The sequence below is a fragment of the Larimichthys crocea genome, chromosome XXII (assembly GCF_000972845.2).
Source record: "Larimichthys crocea isolate SSNF chromosome XXII, L_crocea_2.0, whole genome shotgun sequence".
NCBI lineage: Eukaryota > Metazoa > Chordata > Actinopteri > Sciaenidae > Larimichthys > Larimichthys crocea.
This window is the reverse complement of record NC_040032.1, coordinates 11,934,078-11,957,697: the sequence shown is the minus strand read 5'-3', so window position 1 is coordinate 11,957,697 and position 23,620 is coordinate 11,934,078. Positions and strand designations below refer to the sequence as shown.

Genomic DNA, 23,620 nt, shown 5'->3' with positions numbered 1-23,620 from the left:
GCTTGATCAAAGTGTTTTTGAAATGATCAGTTTTCAGTGACTTACTATTAAGAGAACGTTGGCACCTTTTTAGTATCTTGACTCCTCTCTGCGCCACGTCCTCCTCCACACTTCTTATCTGCCACACACACACACAAATATTATACAGACTACGGTATCATACACGCACGTCTTGATACCACAACGGGGCCAGATTGCATAAAACTGGAACAGAAAACGTCTTGAAATGGATATGACGAAGACGAGGCTAAAATGTCAAGGCTTGAGTGATTAAAGTGTAAACATACGCGGATTGATTCGGCGACTGAAGCCAACGAAATAAATGAATTTTAAAAAATGAGTATACAGGACGGACATTAGAAGTATCAGTGGAGCTGATCTTAAATGAGTTCAGCACATGCATAAAGTGGAAACCAGCCGTTTGCTCATTACACAGCGTGTTTTTTTGCCATTAAAATATCCAACGCATCAGAAAACAAGAGTCAATTTAGCTTTTTGAAATAAGTCATTGCGTGGGCGGTCTGAGAGTATTCCCACTGTGTGGCTGCTCAGAAGATGGGGCTTTGGTTAAAAAGGGGCTCTCAGTTTTTTAGCAGCACTATCTCATTCAGAGACAATCGCTCTGGCTCCTGTTTGGTGCTTCTGTCATGAACAGAAGGCAACCAAAGTCAATGGGACTCATTTTGATGACGAGGCAGGAACTGCTAAATGCGTCTTTACAGCCATCGCTCCTGGATGCCGGGCTGGAATGACGAAATGCGAGGGAGAAAGATAGACGCCTCTGCTGCAACCCCTGAGAGCTATACTAGCCAGAGCTCATCTGTTGAATGGCTCCCCTCCTCCTCCTCCTCCTCCTCCTCCTCCTCTTCCTTCACCCTCACCTCCAACTCTCCACCTCCTCTGCCTTCACACTTCACCTTGGCCTTGGCGCAATGACAGGCCCCTCAATTATCTCCACCAATTGATCGCTGCTGATTGCAATTGCTGTGAATTATTTAGACTTTGCTGAAATTGCTCGGGGAGGGGAGGGGGACGACGACGGGAAAAAAAGAGAAAAGATATTGTCGGTCAAATAAATTACACGTTAGCCACATGAAGCATCGGCCCATTTCGAAAACAACAGCTGTGGAAGCCTAACTGTGCCGATCAATGAAGCGGAGCAAGGCAAATGGCATCAGGCTACCTCGCTTTGTGGTAACAGAGCTCGCAGCTAAGGCACCTCAATCCACGTTAACTAAAGACTGAGGAGATGCAGCGTGGAGCAGCAGAGACCTCCTGGGTGATGTGAGAGGAGCTGACTCTTTTCCTGGCCGGGGCCGGTGTGGTCACAGCAGAGGAGAGGAGCTGACTCCCTCCCCTTCCTCCCTCCCTTCCCTCTCTCGCTCCTTCCCTCCCTCTCTGCCTCTCTTTTGCTCCTGTAGCAGAGCTGCTGCCCCGGGGCTGTAGAGGTGCAGTAGGAAGGTTTCTCTACCACTGTGGCAAGCGGTACTGCCAGGATGCTGCAGTCAGACAAGGGGAAGGTCTCTGCTTTGCCACAAGCAGGCCAATGTCACAGGCGTGACAGAGTGGGCGGGATGCAAGGGGAACGAGGACAGACGCTCATAGATGGGAGGAATGCCCATCTCTGTGTGATGGAGAGAGACTGTCTTGATTTCTTACAAGAGGGATGCATAAAGACGCCTTTTTGTTTAATTGTTTGGCTGCAACAGTCGGAGGATGTGCGCAATTAGGCCTGCGATAATGCACGCGAGCTCGCGTCACAAAACCGCTCCTGACAGGCACCAGACAAGGCTACCGCACCTTTTGTGCAATAAATGCTATTTGTGTTGCGTCCAAATGAATCATCACATATGTCCCTGGCAAATGGTCTAAGCAGCCTGAGGGGGTTGAAGGCTAGAACAATGGGTCGCAAAGTCCAGAGACCGAGATCGGCTGTTATTCAACTGTCTTATTTTAACCAGGTTATGTGGCGGGAGTGCAGGGGAGAAGCCGGGGCTAAGTGAAAATGCCACTCATTCCTGAAGAGTCCCTGGCCTCGTCAAGGTTAGTGGCTTGTCTTTGTAAGTTGAGGGATTGATGCATGAGCCTGTCTGGCGCTGAATTCAAAGTCCAAAGCTGTCACAGGCAGCAGCTCTCCCCCCTCCACCTCCCCTTTCTCCCACCCTCTCTCTCTCTCCCTCCCTCTCTTTGCGGGCTATCACAGGGCCCCGTCCTTCCCAACTTCTTAGCAGCCTGTCCTTTTGGGAACCTTGAGCAGCCCAGGCAAGGACACAGCGTCTGGTGCAGTAAGCCTGTGCAGAGGGGGAGGCTTTACGTAACGCTCTGCTTTAAACATGGGTGTATGACTTCCCTGACACGGAGCAGTGCGGTGCAGAGCTGCACAGCTCGCAGCACATGTCCCATTCGGCCCCCCCCACCCCACCACTGGACGAGGAGGGGGCAGAAAGATCCCTGCAACTTAATTATATCTTTCTCTTTTAAAAGCTTTCGTTTGAAATTAAATTTTCCCAGGCAATTAACTAAAGAGGAGTTTTCAGAATTTATGAATGAATGATGGATATATTGCACAGGACGACAGGGGAGGGAGGCAGGAGAGGAGAGAGAGAGGGAGAGAGAGGGTGCAGCGGGGGTTGCATATGCAGTATATGCTGCGAGGTTGTGTCTCCGAGATTTATTTCCATTGTGAAACGGGTGAAGTTCGGGGAAATTCAGGCATCATTAAACTTTGTACCTGAGAGCAGCTCTTTTATGCCACCGCTGCTCCAACACTTCAGAGTTCATAGTACACCTTTCTACTGTCAATATTTGGGTTGCTTTTTTTATTTTCACATTGCTTGGATTTTTCAGGATGGGTGAAAAAAATGCATCAGCCGGGGGGTTTCCCCCACGCTTCCTCGTTCATTCAGAACAACATCTTACATAGCAGTTGGGTGCAACTTTGCTGAATGATGTTACGTGCTACAAACCCTAAATCCTCTTTTGGCTTGAACTGTAATTGTGTAACTTTTTGGCTTCTAGTGATGAGCTGAATTGTTGCTGGGCAACAAGGGACCTGTGCGGGTGGCCGTGGAGAGTCTGAGCTATGTGAGTTCAGATAGCTCTGCAGCACATTATCCGGGTTCCCAAAAGAGCAAAGCCACCTGAAATATCTCATTTTTTTCACATATTATCATAAACTAGATTATGTTTTTTTTATTTCATCTAAAATAATATTCTATTAGAGTCCAACTTCAGCCTTTGTGATGGCTCTGACATTACAGATTCCCTTCACGCTGCTTTAAATTTGTCAATGGATACACGGATGACACATCGCACTTATAAATAAACTCCTTTCATCAGAACGTGTTTAAACAAGTGGCCGCATCTCTAAATTAAAAAAAAATGAACGCCCTCCCACGCCACGAGGCAAAGGGCCGAGGACATTTGGCATAACCTCAGCCCCCCCTCTCTTTCACTGAAAGTGGTCTCTCGAATCTCTGGAACGAAGCTCTAGCCCACTTTTAAATCCATTAGTAGTGAGGTGGCGTTACTTAGCGCGTCCTCACAAGAGCCGGGTAAACAAACGGAAAGGCTGCGGTTCAGACGCAGCACAGCTTTCCTCATAACTGTGTTAGAAGGCACAGTACAGAGAGAGAGAGAGAGAGGAGGCTATTTGAGAGGAGATGGAGAGCACTGGGCTGATGACTCGAGGCAGCCGTATGACCTATTACTTTGGGAAAATGGACTGGTGACCAGAAGATTGCTGGCTCATACTCCGCTCACCCTCTGCCCTTGAGCAAAGGCAATTAACCTGGATTCCTCCAGTAAATATCCAGCTGCAGAAATGGAAAGAGATCTGCAAGAGTGATAATCGTGTAAGTGACTTTGAATAAAAGTGTCCACTAAGCAGGAAGATTAATACAGCTAATAGAATCATAGCTTGTGTTTTCAAGTTATCAAGGACTGCTGAACATGTAGAGGGAGTACGTAGTCACCCCCTCCACCCTCCGCCTCCACCCGCCTCCCTCTCGTATGTCTTTGTGCACTCTTGCACGCACACACACACATTCGGACTTCTCTCTTTTCCTGTAGCTTAAAGGCTAGAGCGTGACCTTGACCTGATTGCCGAGGGGCTTTTTAAGTAACTCTCCAGAAGGAGATCCAATCATGTGACACCCTTCACCCAGTCTCACCCCCTATCCCTCTCTCCTGACCTTGTATGTCTATGAGGATGAGGGGAGGGGTGGAGACACTCGCCCCATAGGCGTGCGACAGCGGCTTCAGGGGGTTGTCATTCAGTTGGGTAATCGCCCCCCAAGGTCAAACAGGGTCAAGGTCATGTCAGAAAAGAGCTCAAACGATCCCTGATCCCTCGATCCGTATTTGGAGCCGGTCACAAGTTTCCACCCTGGTGACGAGGGCGAGCAGGTTTAGTCATCCTCTCAATTCTTAATCACTGATACCAGCATATGTCAGGGAAAGGTTGTTTCATGTCCAAAGTGATTCATGTCCAGAGCGAGCTGACTGCTAGGATTTGTGTTATTGCAGTTGCCTTCACTCACTCCCTTACAGCTGCCCCGCTGTTTTAAACCACGCTGGCTCACCGTCTCGCTTTAGAGCGCGCTACTGTCTCTGAGTATTTTTATGCTCGTACGTTAACATTTCTGCCCCCTGGATACGTTTGCCATATGGCTGGGTAAATCAGGATCCGAGCCCGCTTTGTTAAGAGATGCAACAATGCCGGAAAAAGTCTTTCTAAATATGATTTGATCTTTTTCAGAATGTTGTGTTCCGCTTTCAAACTATTTTTATCCACTCCTTAAATCCCAGTGCAAGAGACAGCTTCAGATCTAGCATGCTGCCTTTGTATCATTCACAACATTTCAGATTTATCTTCACTTATGAGTATTATTTCAAATATTTATGTATCCTGCGCCTTAAACTCACCCAATAACATAAGAAAAGTTCAACTTTTTGTCATTAAAACTGCAGCGAATCTTAATATATCCCACAATTGAAATGTAATATCAAAATTATACAATGCGATCTGGCATAAAAATGCTCAATTAAAATGTATTAAATAGAAATAAAGTTGACATTTTGTCAAGCGATGAAAAAAACCCCCCGACCCGTAGTGTCATCAGTGCAGGCGCTGTAGCTCGCAAGAAACTTAATCTGATGAACTGTTAAACTTCCCCTTTGTATAAACGTAACGTGTCTGACATGAAAGGCGTCCTGAGTGCACGCAGGGTTTCAGGGCGACTGTATGAGCAAGCGAAGACTAATTTCCAGTCTTGTTTTCACAGACACGTACTCCTTCTTCATCCTCAAATGTGGCATTATTAGAAAAACAGGCCTGTAATTTTAATTTGTCTGACTTTTTCAGTTATTATTTGTATAAGTTTTTTTAATTTCAGAGCTTTTTCATGAGACTTTTTATGTATTATCACCACTGATTGTCTCCAGTGGGAATCAAACTCCACATGGTTATGTGGTCCCAACACTTCATGAGCTTTCTTGAATGCGTAGAGTTGTAATGTTTGACACAGCTAAAATAGGGTTTGACATTTAAAATCAGACCTCAAATGCTGCCTGGATACACCTTCACCTCACACACACATATATCCTGGAGAAACCTGTAGCTTGTATGTGTTGGATGTTGACTCTCAGTCTTAGCCCATCAGAGCTTCGCCTCTTGTATAACCGTACCAGAGGGCAACACAACAAGTGTTGCTTACTCATGTCTTTCAAAGTTAAGCCTTGTTTGGGTTTATACAAGGTAATGGAAGCTACAGTAAAGCTTGTGTAACGTGTGAGATCTTTTTTTGCACACACACACACACACACCTAGGGTTAGCACAGAGGAGCTGTGTGCTTGTGTAACTGTGTTTACACGTCTGGGGCCGGTGCTGGCGCAAGAGCCAGACGAATGTGGTTTATCCAGGGCCTCTTTCTTTCTAAGCCACCTTCCCTTCCATTCAGCGTTGACCTTGGTGCTTATGAGGAGGCAGGGCTTGACCTACATCCACCCCCTTTAGCTGGAACTAGAACCTTCACCAACCCCCGCTGAATAAAGAGTCCTGACACCCTATTCTACTTGCTCAAACAGCCATTTTCTCTCTGCATCTGGACCCTGTTTGCAGCACTTTTACACATGAAAGTAAGATACAGAGCCACCTCCGTCGTTTTTTTTTTTTTTTTGCAGCGTGTTTGGCAGCGGAGGAAAGTGGAGCAACGGGCTCGTCTCTGAGGCACCAACATGTCTGTGTGCACTAGGTCACCATTAGCACGCAGAGGCTTAGCACCGGGCTGGTGAGAGTTTAGCGGCAGGTCAACCCTCCTCTGGTTTTTTTAAAGTGGAGTGTCAAACTGTGGCTGATGCAAATGAGTACACACGCAGAACGTGTAGTCGCCGGCATCTGGTGGGACTAATGTTCTTGTGCGGGCAAACCGTGTGACACTGGGGCGCTGACATAATGTTCGGAGAGCTGTTTGTAAGAGGTCGGCCTAACCGGATTTTCCAAAGATTGCGTACAAAGTCATGCCGTGGTTTCAGAGGGGCTAAAATATTTAAACGCACAGCTGCATCCCAGCTGTTTCACAAACACGACATTTAACCAAACACCTCATCAAACATGCATCCAATCAGACGTTACCAAACCGGTTTAATTGACTCACTTTTACATTCTAAAGCTCAGTCCGTGCAGGTACTAGAGAATAAATATATAAAAGAAGCGGCGGCACGCTATAGCTGAAGTATTATTGTTCGGTTCAGGAAGTCTCTTTTAAAAGCTAAAAGGTTTTTAAAAGGTAATAATTAAATGTCACTCTCACCGCTACAAATATAGCTCTCGAGCAGAAGCTAAACAAAGGTTGCTAGGCGACGCCGAGGCAGTGAGTGATGGGTGATGATTTTTGGCCGCCGCATTAATATTTAAATTAGTAGTCAAAGGTGCGCGTTGATTAGGTATTTTACAATGGCTTCAAACGGGAAATCCGGCGCTGATACAAAAGGGCGTTCGCGGAGCAAAAACTGTCTGTTTTAGAAATGAATGAAACTCTCAGCTGTTGTCAGAGGGAACGTGCCTGCAGAGGAGAGCCATGGCGGATGTATGGAGGGATTAGAAAAGCAATGCATGAGTGAGCGCGGCTTAATGAGGGGAAGGGTTTGCATGAGAGCGCCGTGCGTGATCTGAGATATATCATGAGCTGTCCTAACGCAGAGGCATTTTTAAGGGGGGGGGGCCAGTGTCATGCTACCAGACATTAGGGGCAACTCCCAGCTCAGCTGGCCCCGTAATATCTCCCTTGGCCAAGAAAGGCTCATAATTTTTCTGGCTGGATGACATGTCATACCTTCATGGGTGTTGAATGACTGCAAAAAGCAGTGTGTACGTCTGTGTTTAAATAAGGCAGAGGATCCCATTTAGCATTCTGAGTAAGTCATGAGATAATGGCCACCTAGAAGAGGAGATGTAGAAATTAGGATTTGGGGTGGACTGTTAGATGGTGTTTAACCTCAGGAGCAGTTGTTGTATGAAGGCGTGGGAGGGATTTTACCGAACATACAGCAGGCCACAGGAACGCGTCGGCAAAATGCAAAGACTCGTCACAGAGTCGCGTCTGATTGGGTCATTTTAAACTTCTTTCCTTCCCTTTCTTTCCCCCTCTCTCTCTCTCCCTTTTACTGTCTCCCTCGATCATGCTCTGCAGAGCTCCTTTGCACGATCTTAGAGGGGAGAAAAAAGAAGAAGAAGAAGAAGAAGGAAAAAAAAAAAGAAAAAGAAAAGTGGGTCAGGGCGACCTATTTTTTTTTCCCACAGTTCACGGAGGCAGAGGGTGGCGGTGTTATCGTCAGTTAGACGAGGAGCAGGGCCTGATGGGGAGGCAGGGCCTTGTCGCGAGACGCAGCCACTCAGAACTGGGTCAGCAGCAGAGGCTACGTCTTGTAAACGGCTTGTCATACTGGGGAGAAAAGCTGCAAATGAACCATAGATTATACGCCCCAAGCTGAGCGCTGAGGTCTCTCCTCACTCCCCAACCCCACACTTCAAAAAACACACGCACATATAAGCCTTTACAGTAGCGCAGGAGTCTCTGAAGCATCGCCACCTCCTATAAGTTCCTCTCTTCCCCTCTCAGTCTCTGGTAATAGCGTTTGATTACTGCAGTCAGACCTGACAAGGCTCAGAGCCCGAGCCACACGGCGCTTTTAAGTAAAGGATCTTTTCACATTTCTCTTTTCTCTGACACACGGGTTGCTGTTTTTTTCTAAATATAGTCCGCTTTCTCCCAGATTTGCCTCGACTTTATTCAGGTCAGGTTATTTACTGTACCAAGTTCAACTGTGGTTTAGAAATGAGCAATACAGATGCTTATTCAGCTGCAGTGACCTCTTTGCATATCATCTGTGCCAAACATGTGAATAGATAATTTGCTTACATGAGCTCTCATGAGACATTATTTTTTTTCTGACCTCAAAAAAAAAAAAAAAAAAAAAACTCATTTTAGGGGTAAACTTTTCAAGCGCACCCCCCAATATCGCTCCTTCATGTTGGAAGATATTGTCCGCATTCGACATAAATATATTTTTTGATATGCGTCTCGTTGTTTCATATCCTCCGCCTCACACACACAGGCAAAGCGGGACGAACACCAGGTTTGAGATCTCCTCCTTCACGAGTAATCGCTGTGGCTGTTATATCGAGCTAAGACCGTTTTTAGAACTGAAAATCGGGGGCTTATATTTGCATTGGGGGGGTCTGCTTATGGAGCAATGCAATTTTCAGGCAGTTGAGCTCACTCATATTTCACTATGTGGAACAAATCTGCCTGTAATGAATCTCCCAGGACGCTGTGGTGCCTCCACAACCGAGCCTGCTTTTTTTTTTTTTTTTTGTGGTGGAGATCTATAGTGGCTATAGTGGGGCCCCCTTTTTAATATTTCAACACACCCATTTTCCCTGATATGAAAATGAGATTTTTGTGTTTGATGGGAGAGATTTCACAGCAAATAAACACAGGCTTCATTAGAGTTTTTCCTTTTCTATCTTTATATCAGCACCGACTAATGTTAATCATGTTGGTTTCGCTCGGTGTAAAAAACAGCCTTATTAGCCAAGGTGTCACACTAAGAAATATAACATAATATCCCGAGGTGGGGCTAAACATGGCGGGGGATCGGATTAGCAGCAAGACTCCGGTTTGTACACACACCCAGCTCTGCTCAGCGCCACAGCTCCTGAGCCCTGCCACTGCCGGGCAGCAGACCTGTCTAATGTTATTCTTAGCCCCAGAACTTCATGTCTCTGTGCGAAAGCCCCTTAACGCTAATTGAGGAGACTGCTCATGGCTCGTGTCGCTCAACAACAGCCACTGAGGGGGTGTATGCATGTCAAATGTCTGTCTTTCTATGTGTGTGTGTGTGTGTGAAGGTGAGACACGCTGAGCAGTAAACCAGTCAGAACCAGTACTTGGCCATTTCAGCCAGTGCTGCTTTTTTTTTTTGTGATAGGGAGCCACAACAGTGCCTTTAGCAGATGGTTTCCAGCAGGCCTGCGTATGACATGTGATAACATTACAGTTTTCAAAGGTCAGGCATGAAGAGAACCAGTAGGAGGGCTCGGCCAGTCTCAGAGTGTCCAAAGCTCCACAGCCCTCTGCACATGCACACACACACACACACTTTTTACAGTGCATGTGCCTTATGTTCAAAAGAAAGGGCCCTTTTATGAATTTCAAACACCCAGTATTGAACACATTGCTTCTAACAAGGCAATGCAAATATTTACTGTATTACTTGAACCTTGGTGGCCTCGCTGAGTCGCAGTCGCAGCGAGGGTGCCGCAATATTTGCATGCTGATAAAACCCTTCTTTGTGCTTTTACAGTAGGCTCCGGTGCAACAGCAGAGTTTGACAGACTTTGAACTATGGACCGTGGTGTTTTTTCTTTTTAGAAAAATCGGAGGTCTTCTCTGGCACCCAGCAGGTCATCACCAACCTGTCAAAACACTGGCTCCGCTCGCCACCTCCCTCCCCCTTCTCAGAGTTAGTCGGAGAACCTTGATTGGCCGGTAAGCCGGCGCTCTCTTCCTTGAAACAGAGGCTGGGATGTTTGTTTTGAAGCTACAGGTCACTCCGTGCCAATGGCTCGAGGCTCGGAGCGTGGAGGGGCGGGGGAAACAGTCTGGAATTTCCTTGCATGTAAAAACAACACCTCTGTGGTGGATGGACATCTCATCACACAGGTGTATTGCATAAAGTCCCCCCTCCTCCAAGCGCTCCACAACCACTTTCCTGAAATGGCACGGGGCTTGTGCATGAAGGAGGAGAAGGAGGAGGAGGAGGAGGAGGAGGAGGTGGCGGCGGCGGTGGTTTAAAAATAAATCCGCACAGGCCGGTCAGACATTTTGAAATTCTGTTTCTATCTCAGTCTGATAGAGAGGTTAAAGATACAGCATCCTGATAAATCTCTTCCCACCAGGGGGAACAGATAAGGAGTGGCGTAGATTGAATAAAAGAGCTGAGGAGAAAGGGGGAGGATAGGTTGGGTGAGGAGGGGGTAGTATGAGGAGGACTGAGATGTCTATCAGGCCGCGTGAAGGTTTTTTTTTTTTTTTTTTTTTTTTTGTCTTGCAGATCCAGTTCAAGGGCGCCCGCAGGCGAGGCAGCTCTCGCTCTTGCCGTGCCAACGCTGCTGCTCAAGGTCATATGAGCCAGCCCTGTGACATTAAAGAGGAACAGGAAAGGGGAATGGAGAGGGAGGGCGGGGAGGAGGAGGGGGGGAGGCAGAAACCATCAACCACAGACATGCACACACACACACACACACATATGCACACACATGCATGCATGCATACAAACACAGACGCACAGAGTTGAGTTGTAGCCTTTTTTAACCGCTTGAATCTTTCCCCGTGACTTTCTGCACTGGTTGTCTGGGTCTACGGTGGATTTTTTTTTTTTTTGTTAGGGCAAGAGCTTTTTAAGGGCAGTAATGAGAGTGTCTTATTCTCTCTGCACAGAGCCAAGAGATGCTTGGCTAACTGCTTTGTAGTTGCCAGCCACACACGCAGGCAGTATTTGTGTATATGTGTGTGTGTGTGTGTGTGTGTGAGAGAGAGGGGGAAAGATGGAAGAGGGAAGAGTCACAGTGATAAACCTCAGGGGAGGGAGGTAGAGAAGAGAAAAAAGGTCTTAAAGTTATTTAAAGGGACAGTGAGCCAATGGCAGTCGCTTCAGTCGAGGGTTGAGACTAAAATATTGTTTAGCTTAAGTGAATTTCACCTTCTTCTTTTTTCCAAACTGCAAACACAGGCAGCGCATCAGCAGGTGGTTTGTAGACACAGGTCAGTGCGTTTTTTTTAATGTGTGTAACTGAGCCGATTTTAGCTGATGCCGTTAAACGGGCTGCACGTTTTCGGTACGGTTACTCAGCATTTTAATTTAAACGCAGAGCCCCGCGTTACCCCGCTCTCCCATTTGGTCCCATTTCAACATCGGCGTTCCCCCGATGAGTCAGAAATCTGCAGGGTGGAAGTCAGAGGACGAGGATGTGTGTGTGTGTGTGTGTGTGACCACCGTGAGAGCCTGAGTGTAAATAATCAAATGAGCGATCGCATTTAGCTGCTCGTTTGTCATATTTTATTTCTATATTTGTTGTTTTATCAGGGGCGGTGCACATTGATAATCATTGCTTTGCAGTGTGACTTTGCCAAAGAGCTATTCTTCATCTTGTAGTACCTGGACGGATATCACAAAGTCGACTTGAATATTGTTAATCAATAGCTGTTTTTACACAAAATTTGCTTCATCAGTAGCCGTTCTGCTTTTCTGTTTTTGATATCGTAAGAAAAGGGAGATCATCACTGAATACCAACCAGGTATACTGAGCGTATAGATCACAGGATGTAGTGTACAGTATCCACCGGCTGACTTGCTTGTCCACTTTTTTTGTTTACATTGTAGTCATGTGTCCGTCGGTCAATCAGGTATCGGCTTGCAGTGCCCATTACATTGTGACTGCAATGACGGCAGTCCTATGACGGCACGCGGCTATTCATATCAGTGTTCCACATGAAGCATCATAGCGGTGTGATTAATTTAGAAGTGACACCGAAGTGTCTGTTTTTGGCAGCGTCCTGTACGTCGCACTGAAATGTCATTAAGAGAAAGTCCCTGAACTCTGACCTCCCCGTGGCAGGGATTTCCCTCAGCGATCGCGTTATTAACACAATCCAATGGTTATTTTATTATAATTTAGCCATGAGAGTATATTATCACGCTAGACGAGGGTGTTTCTTAGTATCCACAGCCAGAAATTAGAAATACATCCTCAGATATGATTTTATATACAATGAAGTACGAGGTGAAAGTAATTGGGATGATTTTTTGGCCAAAGATAAGGGTATGTTTTCTGGAACAGAACTAATAGCTTTACTATCATCTAAATTTCCTTGTAGATGTAAAAGTACAGGCAGACATTGTATGAGTCCCCAAAGTCAGTCAGGCCGCTAATGGAGCTGCTTCAGGCTATGCATCAATATGACATCACAGATTACAATCTTTAGACTTTGGGAGCACTTTAGGTACTTTCAGTGCTGGAAGAACGGAGCAAGAACTGGCCGACAAAACACTGAGTCATTATAATAACAATCACAGAGATGGGTGGAGCTGTGCAGTGATACAGCCTAACAGAATTTATTCCCATAGGGAGCGTGTAGCGTCTGCAGGACTTGATAGAGATTACACAGTGACCTTCATGAACTTTTTTTTAGTGCAGGTATGTCTTTTCTCATGCAGCGTCGCAGTGTTCTTCCCTCTGTTACGTTGTTTTAAAGTATAGGAGGATGATTGGGAGTATTTTTATGAATTGGCTTCACATATATACACACGTACGTATGGCTGCAGTGAAATAAATGGTGTTATAATGTAACGATTTCCAGGGAAAAGGACTTCATACGAGTCCCTCGGACCACCAAGTTGATGTTTGATTATTTTTTCAATTAAAATATGTATGAAAATATACAGACATGAAAGATTAATTAGCCCATTCGTGAAGAAATGATTATAATTTACACAAAACTGATGATAGGCTACCCATGAAGCCTCGTGCACTTGGCACTCATAGGCCTCTTTACAGATCTTAGAGAGACCAAAACTTGTTATTTAACCACATTTAAACTCCTGGTGAGGAAGCAAACTAGCCAACAAAATGACAAAGTAAGAGAGCGTTACACAGATTACTAACTGTAATGTAATAAATGAGTTGTAATCCCTCGTTTCTGCAAAAAAAAAAAAAGTACTGTAAGGTCTTATGTTACCGTTCAGCTCTGCCGGTAAACAGTAGAGGGCTTTTTTATTTTTATATTCTTTGCCACAGAATACAGAGAGAAAAATGAGAGTGTTGCTACCTTGGAAAAGTCACTTCCAGTGATGAATAATAAATTGACATTCAAATTGCAGCAGAGAAAGTCCTTTCTGTGGAGTGTTGCTCAAGGGATTTCACTGTTTATCCCTGTTGCATGCTCTAACTTTATTCATGTAACGGGGCATTTTTCTTTATCTGCCTCTCGTCGTCCTCCCTTCCATTTCGTGTTGGCTGACCGTTTAGCAGGGAGGACGAGTTTACCCAAGACACCTGTATCCTCCCCCGCCTCTAGGGTAGAGAAACCGATGTATCCAGCCTGTATGACTATCTAGCCTAAGTCCGTATGAACTGTACTTTCTACTCAGACAGGATTTACAGGATAAGTGTCCCTCGCACACGTGACGCGATCCTTTCCAACACTCCCCACTCAAAGCTGGATTTGAAGCTCCGCTGAACCCTGATGAACTTTGACATTTAAAGTGGAACCGAGGGGCGTGGAGATGGTTTCCTCCCACCCAGCCCCCCCCCGACCAGGCATTCGATCACACCTGTTCATCACCCAGCTGGCATGGGACCATTTTGACTCTTTCTTTTGATTAAACGAAAAAGCATTCAGACTAAACAATCAATAGGTACAGGCTTGAGTCCTGAATCGCTCTAGCATAAATCTTCCCGGTGCCTGGCGTGGAGTCGTCTCTGTATCATTTTTGCTGATTAGTTTTCCCATTACTCAAAACAGATGTGTTCGCCGGTGATGAATGATCCAATTATGGGATATTTGTCACCCATTTGATATCTGCTGCTCGTCTGGGACTGTAAAGAATTTCAGTGTGGTGCTACCCCTCCAGTCCACAGTCCACTCTGGCTGGGAACGTGTTGACCCGGACTTTTGGATTTATTTAAATGGCCAACCAGCCATTAGACAGAGCTTGCCCTGTGCCTGTTTTTCTGTCCCCCAGTAGCACCCAAACCATTTCTCCCTGATCATCTCATCAATCTCGTGGTTATAGATAAGAAAAGTACCCACCAGAAGAACACTCAGCACTTGTCTCATTTCGAGATAAGAATAGTTGCCCTGTCGTAAAATTTCATTTAACTACCGTATCCTCAAAAGTCTGCACGCCCTCCTGCTGCCCCTCCTGTTGACATGCCTCAGATCGTAGTCATACATGTCTAAACTGTAGTTGACCCCCCAACTGCTCCACACACACACACATGCATACACACCAAAACAATACACAAACACTCACAGCTGAAAGTATTCATGTACACCCCCCTCCCATCACCTCCCCTCCTCTCTGTCTGTGGACAGTAGGCTGATTCTGCAGGCTCCCTCCCTCCCTCCCTTCCTCTCTTTCTCTCTCTCCTGCTCTGCTGTGCTGAGCTGTGTGTGTGTGTGTGTGTGTGTGTGTGTGTGTGTGTGTGTGACAGCTGCCTAATTGGGCATTCTCCCCTCGTCGGAGCGCCTGCCTCTCCTCTCTCTCCTCTCTCTCCTCCAGCCTGGGCCGGGGCTGCTGACGAATGGCAGCGGATTACAGATGAGGACACGGTGACCCGCCTGACCTTGCTGCACAGCCGCGGGGGAGGGAGAGGGAGAGGGGAGGGCGAGGGGGGTGAGGGAGGGAGACAGAGCACTAGGGGTGGGGCGGACGGGGCGCTAGGACTGCAGAGGGGCGGGCTGGCGGCGGCGGCGGCGGTGGGCATAGGCTTAGGAGGGGGGCAAGTGGCGTCAGTCAGCGGAGGATGAGGTCGTCGAGGTGGGGGTTTGGGTGGGGGGTGGGGGGGTGTTTGCCAGGTGGCCGGGTGGGCAGGCGGGTGATCAGGCGAATGACAAGAGTGTCACATGACAGTACCACCCCTCCCTCCCTCCACCCGTGTCAGTATGTCAAGGGCACGAGCCCCCGCTGGCAACCGCCACTGCGGCATTTTCCCCCCCTTACTTTTATTTATATTATTTCCTCTCTTCTTCTCCTCCTCTCTTCTCCTTCTCCTTCTTCTTCTCTTTTACTTTTTTTTTTTAGTGTTTTTATGTGTCTATCTGATGAGCAGCTTCTATATGACGGCTGGCTTGCCTCCACACAACACACACACACACACACACAAACAACACCACACACAACCCCCCCCGATGTGGTCGGTCAAAAGGGAGGCGCGATCCTTGAGTGTGGTGAATTTTAATATCTGTAGCGCACTGTAGATATTCCATGCCCCCGCCTCCCCCCCCAAACCGCCCCCCACCACCACCAACCACCAACTCCACCCCCCTCACACACACCGTCGTCCGGCGGTGTGTGTGAGACTGCCAAGGTGAGGTTGTGTCCTCTTGTTAAGAGCGATTAATGGCACTCGTTATGTACATAATGAAATATCCCTGCTGATGCATAGGGTGGCGTTGTCTCTCTCTCTCCCTCTCTCTCTGTCACACACACACACACTCCTATCGCCTATATATATATGTGTGTGTGTGTGTGTGTGTGCACGTTGAGGATGCTTTGTTACAGCCTCGAGGCAACTCTGCTATGTGTTTGATATGGTGTAGAGACCCCCACCCCCTCCTTCATTGTAAGCCATCTCTCTAAATGAAAAACGAACGGGAATTAAGGCCCTGTCAATTCACAGTCGAGTTTGTTCCTCTTTTTTTTTTCCGCTTTAGATGCGCACAACACTGCAGCTCCCTGCGTGACATGTGTTCTGAGAGATAGAGATGGGTGGCTCACCACCGAGTCCTGTTTTGACTGGCGGAGTAAATTTAGATCTAATCTCCTTGTGTGTGTTTTCCTTTATAGCCCGAGAATGTTCACCTAACATCAGCTTTTAAGTTGACCTTGTTGTGTTGTTTGCTTCTCCGAGGCTCGTGTGTGTGTGTGTGTGTGTTTCCAGGACGAGACGCTGCTGGCTTCCCTATAGGTTTTTATTTTGACCTCGTGTGTGTGTGTGTGTGTGTGTGTTTGCTTGTGCGTGTACGAGTGCGTGCGCTATTCAGTGCCTGAGTCAAGCTGTGCAAGCTCTTTTAATCCCACGCCCCGGTGCACGTAGGCTTGATTAGTGGCAGCAGTTATCTGTGCAGAAGACAGCCCGCCCTCCTTTAGCATTTGGTCAGGTCTGGGGCACCGGTGGGGGGGGGGTGTCAAGTCATGAGAAAGGTGAACGGGGAAGGAGAAAGGCAAAGAGGGGGCGGTGGCGGTAGAGATGGCGAGAATGAGGGAAGGAGGGAGGGCTGAAACCTGATTAGTATTCTAAAGGAGCACTCCTGCCAGTAGAGCAAATTGATTACTGCACTTTACCTGTATCAGCCTCCACAGCTAAGGATGACAAGGTACGGGAGCATGATGTGTTGTCTGCGTTCACCTCCCAACCACAGCAGAAGAGGTGTGTTAGCATTTTGGCTTAGTGTGGATTTTTTTTTTTTTTTCTTCTCACTCTTTTCCGTTTCCAACTTTTTTTTTTTTTACTACGTTTACCGGCGGATAGTTTTCTCTGTCCTCTCGATCTCCTTCATTACAGCGAAATAATAGGCGGGTTGCAGTTGGGTGCTGGCCTTGTCTATCGCTCTCTGTCTGATTTAATAGTCAGTGACTGAGTGAAGGAAGACAGACTCATTTCCCTGCGAGCCTTGGCCCTGTGCTTGTCTGCATTTAGGCTGACGGTTAGTGTCTTTCTCTTGGTTACAGTAAAATAAAATTAAAAAAAAAGGCACCCTGATCTATTTCAAAGCACACAGCGTTCATTTAAAACTTCCTCGTCGTTGGTCTTCAGGCTACGAGAGCCCCCTGCTGCTTTTCCCAGCTAGCTACTCAATCAGGGACTGATTACACCTGTGCTGCCAAGTGAAGGCAATTAATTGCAATTAACCTCTGCTTAGATAGACGACCAGCAGCGGTTTGAGCAATGACAACCAGAATTGAGACCCGCAGACTTTGGATACAATATTTTCTGTTCATCTGCTGCTCTACTTTTTGAGCTAAAAATGTAAAAACGTTCCCGGAGCGGAACATGTTTCACTGTGAAATCTGAATTTAAAGCCAATAACACTGATCGGTTCAGCTTGTCAGCTGTGTGCGCTGTGTTTTTATATTCCCTGCTCATTCCCAGGCTTGACTCACATCATGAACCTTTCACTGTCACAATGTGACCGGTGATAGTTAATTAAGCACAGTTTTTTTTTTTCATCCACGTGCTTTAAAAATGAGATCCAGAAGTGGTTTTATGATTTCAGCATAGTTAGGTAGTTATCCAAACGCATAGGTGAGGCCTGCGGACATATGCTCCTACTTAGATACTCAGAGATAAATATTCCCAACGAATGATTTCTTGTGCCTGATCAAACATGAGAGATGGTAATGTAATGACGTGGAATAAACCTGACGCATATTTTGTAAATCTGTAATAACGGATTCCTGACCGAGGCGGTTCATCCGGGAACGGACAAAGAACACCTCAGACAGGGTCTCATATCTTTTGTACAGTAACGCTCATGTGACCGTGCTGTGTTTAATAAGAAGTGCAGACCAGTGGGTGTTAGCTTTTATGAAATGTGTGGGAGGCTTAAATATAAGGAGGAGGTCAAGCAGTGTGTTTGGCCTTTAGTGTCTTAAGATATGAATTTTCTCTGGTTCAGTTGGAGATCATGGAGATCTTTGCATGTAAAGATAGTTTGTTGGAAACTTTCTGCTGTAAAAACAATATTTTATCTTGTGCATACATTCTCTTTTTACACTTTTGTGTAACTCAGGGAAAAAGTCTGGAAAAAGTTGGCAAAACATTGGCAGTATTTTTGAACCCTAACCAATAATTTGAGTCTATTAGACCTTCTCGTATCATGCTACATTTATTCTTGTGCTGCAGATTTTAAAGTCATCTTTGCAACAAAGCGCTAAGACTCTATGTTGCAGTATAATTTCTAATTATTGAACACAGCAGTACTCAGCAGTAGAGTTGGCTCACTGCGGTCAAATGTGTTTTTTTATGGCCGTTTATGACAAATCAGAGTACACGTACATGTTTTCATGTTTTTCCTCCACCTGATGTGTAGTTGTAGTATTGGTTCATGTTTTAAACTCAAAATGCAAAGTACACAGCTTCATTGTTATCCCTTTGCATCCCAGTGTCCATGTGCATAAACATTTTTATGATCACATGAAACATTTAAAGCTGCGTCAACCACCTGATTTTTTATTTTTTTTTTAAAGAAGCTTTTGGAATTTGTGTTTCCGATGCGGCAGTAAACGTCTTTCGCCCACAGGGCAGTGACGGCAAGTACTCCATTACGGTCTCCAGTGTAATTGAATAGGGAGTATCTGATCTTAACAGTTGGCTTGTCTTGTCCAGCGTTTGCATGAAAAACAATCATGTGAGGCTTTTAACGTTAACTTAGATAGGTTGTCTGTCTAAAGCGTACACTTGGGTCTTCTCCAGGTTGTGTACAGGGTGGTACAAGGTCCTTTGGGGTGATCGGTTTGCAAGCTTATTCATTTTGTTTTCCTTTTCTGCATCGTGTCCCTCTGTGTGTTCAGGTGTGGTTAGATTAGCAGTTCAGCCCTCAGGTGTATGGACATGTTTGTGTCTGCTAAGTCACTTATATGTAAAGGTGATTTTTGCTTATTAGCCTGGTTGTTAATTCAGATTCTAGGGACTGTCAGGACTGTTTAGAGTGGAGTTGTTTTTGTTGGTTACACCAGCTATTGCTCTGAGTACTGGGTCGGGCATCAGGGCCAGGTGTAGGACTAATCTTACTGAAGTCTCCTGTTCATTGGCATGTACTCGGCTCTACCTTGCCAACTGGATTTGTGCTGCTTGAGGGATTTTCTCTGAAAAGGTTACACGTAATTGTTTTATACTTTATTGGGTTAAATGTATCCAACTGATTGAAAATATTTCTTTTAATTATGTAACTTTGAATAGGACTGTATTCTTACTTAAAGATAGTTTCAAAAAAAAAAAGAAGCTCAAACTCTGTTTTTGATGATTCTAATGGAATGTCCCTTCACAACCCATCGTACCCTGTAATATCATTCTCCAATCTCACTCGGAGCATTACGATGATTTAAAAACTAGAAAGTAGGTCAATGGGAGCATTACGAAAGGCAAAATGATAGCAGAGATATGTCCTCTTCTTTTTTTTCTCTGTCACTTAGACCCTCTGTCACACGCCATATTACTCCAAAGCGTCCCAAATTACTCACAGTTAAGAGCAGTACTCTTTTAACCCAATAAAGGCAAACATCTTGCTGACTCACGGCAATAGCCTTCTTAGGGCTGATGCCAAGGATATTATGGAAATGATTCATTAAAGGCCAAGGCTTTTTTAGCTGGCTTTATCCAGCTTTCAGGGCAGCCTGACAGTGGGACATTTGATCTCAATTGCAAAGTGGCCCATTTCCCTCAGACATCACCACTGCAGTCTGTTTCAAGAGCCCAGCTCTGCCTTTTGGCGTGCTGGCCATGGGGCAATCAGCTGTTCCTATTTCCAGCACCAGTGTTTACAAATGGAAAATGTGTGTTGTTTCGGGGAAGGGAAATGAGCACCATTTTGGACGGACGATGAAAGCAGAAGATTACCTCGGAGCCCAATAGAAATGAATCAGGTATAGATTGATGGCAGCCACGGCTCATTAAGAAGGAATCTGTGTGTGTGTTTAATTGATGCAGTAATTTTCAGCCACTCAGGAAATGGCCCTTGGGTGGGTCTTCCAAATGGCACACAAATATTTACTATGGACACAAACATTTTTGTAAGCACATCCATGCAAGCCTGGGCATGTAAGGTAATGGGAAACGACTGTCCAGGTCCGTGATACAGTGCAGTGATATCATCACTAGTTTGGCTGGATCCTCCGCCAGTCAGCTGGGCTCTGAACGGCTTAGATGACTCATCAGTGTGCATGAATTCCTCCATGCTCTCTTTCAACCCTAAGAACTCTTTGTACTGATGAGTACAGATGAAGTTAAAATCCGCCCCCGCGCTCCTCATCCGAGGCCAGATGCAGGCCAGGAACTTTAGCGCTCCGGTCCCATTTTTTTCAACTCTGAAATGTTAGCATCACACACTGTTCCTCACATTCAAGTGCCGTGAGTAGGATGATTTTTTTTTTGTTTTTTTTGCCTGTGCTACTTAACACAAAAGGTCTGACTTTACAGCGTTTCTGTATCGCGTTTCCCTTTATGTGGGGTACATCCATGGCTTTCTGCGTGCGCACATGGAGGCATGTGTGCTATGCATGACTTGTTTGGTCAATGCATCCTAAGAAGTGGGTCAGAGTGCCCTAGTTCTCATTGTGTGGGCGTGCATGTGTCTGTGTATTGCATTTCAGTGCTATTTTGTCCCGATTGACTTATCTGCAAAAAACATCTTCTTGCTCAAGCTCTCCCGCTGCTCTGTAGCATGTTCCTCTCTTGTTAACCCCATCTCAAGGTGAACGAGAGCTTTTAATTCAACTTTCCTCCGGTGCACTTGTGGAAGGCTCGGAACAACTGCGTTTGGTCAGGTAGCTTATGTTTTGTCTTATTTAATCATGTCAGGCCATATTGAATTTACAAATAGCGGTCACGCCGCATGTGTAAGTGAGCTACCCCGTTGAGTATGTGCAGCGGGGCTGGGCTGCAGATTACATGATATAATAGTGTTTAGGCATCGCCTCTCCTTTTAAATTCCTTTAACCTTGACTCCCCTTAAATGCAGAGAGAACACATCTGCCAGGCTGGTGTCAGACATTAGTAACACACACCGCTCGGGTAGCATTGTCACTTTTTATTAACGCCCAGAGCTTTGCATGGACACCAGCTGTTGCATCAAGTGGAAAAGCCTTGGCGGCATGAATGACCTTGACTTTAACTGCCGCTTCTTTGGCTCTTCCCCTTTTTAATTCTTTTGTTTGGTCTCATACATTATAAATGGCTTAAATGGATTACCATTCCTGACAATGAAGGTCATTTAGCAACTCACTTTTTAAGATAAAAATAAGAGTGTGTATTTGCAGCAAGTGTGTGTTTGTGCATGCCTGCGTGTCACTGGGGGTGGAATCTGGAGGTCAGCGGTGGGAATGAAGGTCGCGTATTGTGATCTAATCCGCGATATCTGTATGGGCGCATTTTTTATGTTGGCCTCCTGGTAATTCCACATATCTTAGGAAGTGGCTGAGAGTGCAGTGACCTTTCCTGTTCCTGGTGTCTTTTTAAACACGAGAGGAGCCAAACGGAGAGAGAGGGAGAGAGAGACGAAGAGCCGACCAGAGCAGGGGATGATGAAGCTTTCACCCCTCCCCATCACTTGCCCTCCCTCTCGCATGTACGTGGCTGACTGTAGGGGTAAAAATCACTTTAGAATGGTGCCTGCTCTGTCATTGGCTGACATTGTCAAGGATAATGGATAATCATCACACAAACCGTAGAGCAGCTCATTGGTGCCGTGGCGTCCCACGGTGGGAGGGGGGCAGGCGGGGAGGAGTGGAGGTCAGTCTTTTTGGGTGCCACCACCACTGAGATGACATGTTAACAGATGTGTAAGGTCATTTTCAATGTATACACCAGGGGAGATAATGTAATAGTAATGCACACATCACACATTCTGAGAGGGGAAAGGAGGAGGGCTGTGTGCTTTAGGGGCTCAGTATAGAGGACAGCTTTCCCCATATTAAGGTCATTTATTTGTTAACAGAGCTCTGTCACTGAGGAGAACATATTTTTTTCTTGCCCTTGCTGTAGCAGGGCTTTTTAACACCGGCTCTGTCATTACATGTCTCTCAAGAGCCCGAAGGTCCCTACTTTGTTTAAAGAGTTATTCGTACTTAATGTCAGATAGCGAATGCAGCAGCTCTGTTGTATATAAACCAACACAGTGCGGTGTCATGGTGTCCCCGTGCTGCCTCGTCTGCTCTGTATTGAAGTTTCTTTGGGGCAAAAACATAGACAAGGTCAACTGTAATTCCAAAGGTTCACTGCCAGCAGCAGAGAGATTAACAGAGTTTCCCATGTTGAAGCCGTGTCAGTGTTTCGTTTTCCATTTTCCATGTTTTTTTGTCACGCACTATCTGGGGGGGCTGTTTCGCAGCATATTACTTCGCCGCGCCGTGTTGAAAGGTAAACACGTGTACGGCGTGTTTACCACGCCGATCAAACGCGGTGTTACGGAGCATTCTATTATAATTGCGTTAAGCCCGCTGGCGGGAAAATAGCCCTTTAATCCTGAGCATCTAAGATTAGCATGACAGCAGACGTCAGATGGCCCCGTATGACCAGGTTGGCTTTTATTGTTGTCAGATTTAGGTCATCAGCTTAAAAATGGCCTTGAACTGTAATTGACGCTGATGGGCCGGCCTGAGTTAAGTCATTCTGTTCTCTTCGCTGCGGCGCAGTCGGCAGAGTCTCATCAACCTGTGGACGTTCGTTAAAATGGTCCACCTGATTGTTTTCCTGCTGCTACTCAGACTTAATTGCAGACTGATCAACATAAATCCACTTTCTAATCCCAGCTCATTTTCAAGGTGGTATTAAAAGTGCAACCTTGTTGGCCTTACTGTCATGGCAACCTGTGGACCTTGGCCACGGGGATGGATTTCAGCCTGATTAGAGGCCTGCAGCCTTGTTGTTTTTGGCCCTCGCTACTGCGCTCTGTGAAGTATTTAGGCTGGTGGCTGCATGGGTTGCCATGGCCTTTCGTCATAATCAAGGGCTGCTGTCCTGTTGTGTGACCTGCTATGTTGGTCCACTCAGCGGACACCAAAGGTGAGGACGGCATCGGGAAAGGACACGGACAGCAGCTGAGGCGAGGTGGAAACTCTGTATTAATTAACCTTTATGGGATGTGGCCAGGACTGTCGGAGGTGTCCTGTATCCACGGAAACCACGCTGACAGGGTTCAGAGCAGAGGTCTCCCAGGGCAGCACCGCTGACACTGTCATGGCAACTGGCACAATGCTCACCCCGGTGTCACCGCTTCTGCCCTCCTGACAGTGGTGTGGTGTGACAGGTGCACCTGATCCTTAAGCCAACCCCCACCCCTCAATACACACAGAGAAAAACACACACACACACACACACACACTTGACAGTCAAGTACAGCTTGTCTGTTAGCTACATCCTTTCTGTGATTCTCTGCTGCCTTTGTACTGTACCTATAAAAACAACTCGCACCACATCAAGTCGGTTTATGTTTTGCTCTTGTGTTCTGATTTTAAAAAACAATTCAGGGTCAAAATACCTGAGGTTTGTGAGGGATTTACAGTGCAGTAGAGGGACTGAGTAGCCACTATATATATATATATATATATATATAT

The 23,620-nt window shown here is 46.1% G+C and overlaps 1 protein-coding gene across 3 annotated transcripts in view; it reads left to right on the top strand.

The window, feature by feature from the left end:
- The window catches only part of nrip1b (nuclear receptor interacting protein 1b), a 33,797-nt gene that overhangs the window by 3,139 nt on the left and 7,038 nt on the right, over positions 1-23,620 (top strand). Inside the window, exon 2 of one of the 3 annotated variants that reach the window (XM_019255039.2) lies at positions 1,962-2,043. The exons of 1 other annotated variant lie outside the window; for it this stretch is intronic. The gene's annotated coding sequence lies outside the window, so the exon portion shown is untranslated. Of the gene's footprint in view, positions 1-1,961; positions 2,044-21,587; positions 21,634-23,620 lie in introns of those variants that run through there. One more of the 3 variants, XM_019255040.2, reaches the window with a different exon arrangement.